The sequence below is a fragment of the Dama dama genome, chromosome X, assembly GCF_033118175.1.
Source record: "Dama dama isolate Ldn47 chromosome X, ASM3311817v1, whole genome shotgun sequence".
Classification (NCBI taxonomy): Eukaryota; Metazoa; Chordata; class Mammalia; order Artiodactyla; family Cervidae; genus Dama; species Dama dama.
The window spans coordinates 144,379,909-144,386,577 of NC_083714.1; the positions used below are offsets into that span (position 1 = coordinate 144,379,909).

General features: G+C 52.8%; 1 pseudogene; it reads left to right on the forward strand.

The window, feature by feature from the left end:
- Positions 1 to 4,484: 4,484 nt before the first annotated feature.
- Positions 4,485 to 5,933, forward strand: LOC133052913 (heat shock transcription factor, X-linked member 3-like; annotated as a pseudogene).
- The last annotated feature ends 736 nt before the right edge of the window (positions 5,934 to 6,669 follow it).

Genomic DNA, 6,669 nt, shown 5'->3' on the forward strand with positions numbered 1-6,669 from the left:
ACCCTGCTCGCTACAAGTTCCTGTGGGGTCCCCAGGCCTATGTGGAGACCAGCAGGTTTAAAATCCTGGAGTATTTGGACAGAGTCAGTTGAAAGGGTCCCAGCTCCTTCCACCCCCTCTGCAGAGGCTGCAAGGGAGGACGGGGGAGGGCTCTGAGCCAGAGCAGCAGCCAGGATCCTTCCAGGCCCACGTCCAACAGCTTTTCTTGGGGACAGGAAAGGAGGCTGATCCTTCCCTCTGTGATTGAAGAGGGAACAGTCAACCTTCTCAGCAGTGAGGGTCCGGGCCCATTGGGGGAACCCGGTGTGTGGCATCTTTGTGGTCCTGTTCTCTACAATGACATGGAGACTCATCTCTGTTTCTTTAGGAATTTTTCAAATTTTCCTTTTTAGAGAAGACAGTGCATTCCAGTATCTAACTATGTCAATGGCGTTGATCACACTTTGTTTGTACTTAACCAGCTCAAGATGAAGAGTTTTCCTGTTCTGTAAAAGAGATTAAGAACACTTTCATTTTATTCCATGGTCCTGCACAAGATGACATGGAATTAGAATTAGAATGATTTTGGAAATGTGAATTTATTTAGCAGTGATATAGTTGGTGGAAAATTAGAAAATAAAAAGTGATAGTAGTAAATTATTGCTTCTTAAACTTTTTGTGTGTCATTTTGTACAGCTAAGTGATCTCGGTTTATATGGATTTTCCTGGGTTATCAAAGGAAGTAGCAATTCATCTTGAGTCAAGCAGTCCCCTCCTCACTGGCTCATTTATTGCAAAGACCTTTTTGGGGCCTCTGCTCCATGAAAGGCCCTGTGTTAGCAGTGGGGACACTGGGAGAAGCAGGACCCACCCACACCTAGAGTGATGGTCTAGGAGCCACAGTCATATGAGGTGCATCATGGGAGTGAGGGGAAATGGTACATTGCTGTAAGGTGGCAAGAGAGATCTCTTTCTGGGGCAGCATGGAAGGGATCCTGGCTCTTGTCACTTTGCTGCTGACCACAAGGATGGCGTAGGTGTTTTCTCCCCAGTATCTGCTAGGAATCCTGAAGAACTCCCATCACACTCCCTTGAAGTGATGCCCAGAAATCCATGGACCGACCCTCTCTTTCCTGGCCCTGGGGATCCAGAACTCAAGGAGTTAACTAGCTTTTAATTATCTTCATTGTAATTGGGCACTGTAATCAAAGACTCAACATTTATTGGTGCTGCAATGACGAAAAGTAAGGGTTGTGATGGAAGACCAGCTGGGACACATGCAAAGAGTGGTTCTTGCTTTTATTTCCTTGGGTCCTGCTGGAACACTCCTCCACACCCAAATTTCACAGGTCCTCTAACTGGAAATGGGCCTTTCTGGGTAGCCCATACAATGAAGAATCTGCTTGCATTTTTGGAGACCTGGGTTCAATCCCTGGGTCAGGAAGATCCCTCTGGAGAAGGGCGTGGCAATCCACTCCACTATTCTTGCCTGGAGAATTCCATGGCCAGAGGAGCCTGGCAAGCTACAGTCAATGAAGTTGCAGAATCAGACATGACTAAGTGATTAACACTATGGTCCACTATGGTCTAAGTAGAAAAATTTCTTAGTTTTATTTATGAAACATCCTGTTTGGCTAATTAGGAATTCCACATCCTATTGAGGTGCATATTCTCTAACCCACCCTGGACCACAAAGTAGCCAACCCAATCCAGTGGAGAGTGGAGGAGTGTCTGGGGGAAACAGTGTGAGAAATTCCTGCCCCGCCTTCACAGGGCCAACAGTCACCAGGCCCTGTGAGCTCTGTCTCATCACTCACACGCATCCTGTAGCCCAACACACAGGGCTCCTCACACCCGCTCGCATCACAGATGGAGACCTGAGGCCACGGGGCTTGGGCATCTTCCCAAGACCACGTGTGTGCTAGTGAGGGCCAGGGTGGGCTCAGAGCTCTGGTCTCAATTTCTCTGGAGCCCCCGCCCTTCCCGCCCACCCCAGGCTACAGCCTGACCTTCCAACTTCTCACGCCTTCCTCTTCTTAGTGCTACACGATGCCTCTGAGGTGACAAAAAGCAGGCCCACAGAAGGAAGGGGACAAGGAGAATCAGAAGCACCATGGGGCTGCTCTGTGGTTTGCTGAGAACTGACTCTGCTGGGGGCCGGCATCCTTGTCCAGTCCAAACACCTGCGTGAGGGCAGCACCCTGTCCCTGCTGCTGCCATGGGGCCTCCTGCCCAATGGAACCTGCCAGGCTGACCAGCTTCTCACCGAGCAGGAGGGAGGGAGAGCCTGACTGTATGGTTCCAGTGCCCACTGGGATAAGGCCCTACAGGAGTCTCCTGTGATACAGAAGGGAAGGGAACACAGGTGGACCCCCAAGGCTCCAGGTCTCTGCAGCCGCAGCAAGGGAGGGGAGCAGATGGAGGGCCTTTGGTCTGGGGACATCGACATGCAGACGCCAAGCACAGGGGCAGGAGAGTGAGGGTGAGAAAAGCAGGTCTTGGATGCCATGAGAGCTTGTGTGTGCACAACACAAGTGTCCCAAGCCACGGCTGACAAAGACCCCCTTGGTGACACACAAACCCACTTCCAGGACCTGGGTGCTTCCTGGAGAAGGGGGACCAGAAAAAGCAGCTCCCTCAGGGCCCAGGGCATGAGGAGGGGCCCCAAGCATGAAAGGGAGCAAGAAAGACGACCTAGCCAGGCTGCCCACAGATGCCATGACCTTCCGTCCCCTTCCAAGGAGCCACCAGGGGCCCCTACCAATGTTTACAGCCTCCAGAGTCATGTCCCAGTCAGATGAACCGACCAGATGCAAAGACTTGTCAACCTGCTTAGAAGCAGAAAGGCCACAGAGAAGCCCAAGTCGAAACCTGGAGCTCATCCAGGCCACCAGTCCTTAGGCAGAAAGGCCCCTGGGAGAGCTTCTTCCACACCCTCTTAGATCTCCCCTTTCAGACACCAGGGACTGGCCCTCACACAGGGCAAATGACCTTGCTACTGGCAGAGGTGGGAGACAGTGCCCTGGGGCCTTGGAATACAGGCCTTTCCAAGGTGCCAGTCTGTACCTTACACAGTGATTTTTCAAGAACTGTGGCCCACACCCAGCCTCTCATCCTTTTTCAAATACAGGTAGACTGGGGCTTCCTTTGGTCACATATAGCTCAACAAGTCAGACATGTCCCTGGGAGTGAGTGTGTGTAAAGCAGGGCCCTTGAAAAACACCTAACCCATGAGCCAACAAAATCATTTGATGGACCTGTCATCTGGGTAACTGAGAACAGGTCCACAGTGGTGGTGGGAACAGTGGCAGGGGCAGGGAAGATCAGAGCTGGCCTCGAAGAGGACCAGTGAAGTGCTTGTTTTCAACAGAACAGGCTGTACCTTGAGCTCCCAGTCAAGTACTTCAAAGGTTAGTTATCCAAATAGACTCAAGTTGGACGTGGGCAGACAGGACTGCAGGTAGCAGAAGCCCAAGCACCCCACTGACAAAAGGAAACAGGGCTTTCAAAGCAGCCTCCAAGGAGTCTGAATCCGAGGCTCTGGGGAGGGGAAAAGCACATGCAGGTGTTCCCAAAGTGAACGCTCTAGGGCCACCAGAGTGGTGTTTATGGAAAAATTGGAAACTGAAGGCAACAGCGTGTGATCTGCAGTGGGATGATGCCTGGGGGTGGGCAGAATGTGGGAGGCTGTAAGCTCAGTGGAGCACCTGGCTTTGCCCTCCCACATGACATCCTGGGGAATCTATGTCTCAGGTGCTTGGGAACAATCAAGTGGAATATGAGGTCATTCCACTGTGCTCAACCACAGCCCTCCTGTGGGGAGAGCTTGACCTGGGGGGCGGTGGGGGCAGGACAACAGGAATCTGACTTTGGGGCCAACTGAGTGGGACCAACCAGCCAGCAGCACCAGCCAGAAGACAAGAAAGGCAGAAGGGGAAAAGGATGGGAGGGGGGCATCAACTCAGGCAGAGCTAATCAGCCCACTATGGACCCCATCTTCTGGGAGGGACAGTCACCAGGGGCCCATCTGACCCCTGGGATCTCTCTTGGTGGTAGCAGACCTAGGACTTGCCAGGGCCTAGCCCTTCAGCAGAAGCCAGCCACAAGCCTGCATGTTGCTAGTGAGGGGAGTGGAGACAGGGGAACATTTGACAACCCATCCAGGGCCTGGCCCCCTGAAACAAGGCAACTGGCAGCAGATGGGAGCCTTTGTAGGCAACCTGAAACCTACGCTTCTGTGCTTTCAGACAAGAGACAAGCTGGGGATCCCATCTCTGTCCCCAGACTGCCTCCCCCACACTGGGCCAAGGCTGCCTCTCCACATCACCTCTGTGACATAATGAAACAATTAAGGAAGCTGACCACTTAATTGGCTGCCTGTCCCATGACCCAGATTCTAGACTCTCCAGAGAGCTTTTTTGGGGCACCCCAACCCTGGTCTGAGGCCCTTCTGCCCTGAGCATTCAATTCTTGGGTAGAGAATGCTCCTGAGCTAAACTGACTCCATGGCTAGTCAGAGTTCTCAGGAGGCATGGGCAGCCCTGCTGGCCCCATCAACTGACAGGGAGCCCACAGCAGGGGACCCCCATGATTACTCCCCGGTTCCAAACGTGGATTCAAGAGAGGCTTTGGAGAAGCAGGGTGACCAACCTGAGAGCCCAGACCCGGGCTCCCGAGTATACTTGACCCCACAGGGCCCCAACCCAGAAATGGTCAACAAGGAAGATAACAACACCATCCTTGGGCTGTCCTTCCCCAGGAAGCTCTGGATGATCATGGAGGATGCGGCCTTCACCTCTGTGCACTGCAGCGACAAGGGAGACACTGTGGTCATTGAGGCAAATCTCTTCCAGACGGCGGTCCTCCAGCTCAGGGGCGCAGACCAGATCTTCAAGACAGACAGCATCAAGAGCTTCATCCGTGAAATGAACCTGTATGGGTTCAGTAAAATCTGCCCTTCAAGGTGCTCTGCAGAGAAGAAGAAGCTGATGGTAAGGTAGAAAGCCCTCCTGGGGAGACTAGACTAGATGAGCTGAGTGCTGGACAGGTTTCATTTCCCAGAAGAACATTGTTATCATGAGAGGGTAGTTAAGGAAAGAGGAGGAAGCAGGGTCTGTCATGTTCCACCACCCTACTTAGACAGGATCCACAGGGGTGACTCCAGACCCTGCAGGGCCACTTGATGCCAGGGACCACCAGTAACACCTTAAGTGAGGCTGGCCCCAGGGGAGCTCTAGGGAGCAGCGTGCTAGGGCCTCATAACCTGCCAGGAATGAAGAGACCTTGTCTCCATACTTAGGCATGGCCAGGATGGTGGTAGGGAGGAGGGTGGTGAGGAAGGCTCTTCTCGTCCTTGCTGTCTAAAGTAATTCATTTCCTTTCAGATCTATCGCAACTTCAACTTTCAGAGAGACAAGCCTCTCCTCCTGCAGAACATCCGGAGGAAAGGTGACCCTCAGCCCACCACCAGCGCAACAACCACCCCAAAGAGAAAGAAGCGAGCGGTGGAGACCAGATGCTCTCCTCGATTCCATCATGAGTTCACCCAAGAGACGGACAAGAACGCCCAGAATGGAACCCCAGAAACCCCCAGCCTGCACTCATTTCTGTTCTCTGGCCTTTGATCTGTGTGCAATCAAGCCAGGTGGGCCAGGGGAAACCATCTCCCCAGTGAGCAGGGTGGCCCCAGTGACGAGGGCGTGTCCAGCAATGCCACGTCTGTACCCCTGGCTACTGCTGGAAGGGAGGAAGCAGGGGAACTGACCGACAGCCCCCCGGAGTACCCAAGTTACAATTTGGTGATGGCTGTGTACAAGACCTTTTACTCCACCATGATGGCAGCCCTTTCAGTCATGGCCCCAGATGAGGCCTCTGAGGCGGAGGAGTAGCAGGGAGAGTCCTCAGATTACAAGGGTGCCCTCCGTGAGCAACTCAAGCACAAACAAAATTCCTGAGCTTCCAGAACCCTAGGGACACTCAAAATCACTCTCTTGTAATAAAAAAATCGATTTGTGTTCTAATAAATTAAAGTGAAACTCTGTGGGAGTAAAGTATCAAATGAGAACTGCAAGTGTGTGTTCTTTATATTTGTCCATGTGATTCACACTGCACAGGATGAGCCCAATGAGGCTGCAAGCCCATGCCCCAGGCAGGCTTCAGTCTGGTCCCCATGGTCCCTTTTTTCTGAAGCAGCAACATTTCACATGCTCAGCCAAGAGTGTGGTTGCTGAGTTGAGTGCAGAGGCCAGCACAGGATGGGCTTGTTCTTGGACCTTGGTTCCTGACAGTGGGGGTGTCACTTTCCATGAGTCATGCATTCTGAAGCGGAAGGTGCTCCTCAAGGATCCCCCGATGATACCACAAGTTTCTGATCAGCAGCTGAGCATCTCCAACTCTCGATCCATGGCCCTCCCTAAGATGCTCAGCAGATAATAGGGTCACTCACCCCACCCGCCAAGAGCCTTGCAAACGCATGACCCCAAACCCAAAGATAAGTACAAGGTTCCCACAAGGTGAAAACCAGTCCTTCTTGCTCTGCCCTCACAGCTGTATTGACGAGCCTGTGTTTGGATGTGATGCGTACAGGCAGCGTGTCCAACATGCAGGCCTTGTCTTGGCTCACAAGACAGTTTACAGCAGGGCAAGGGTCACCTGCAAGGACACACTGCGGCCTGTTTCTGGGCCTGCGAG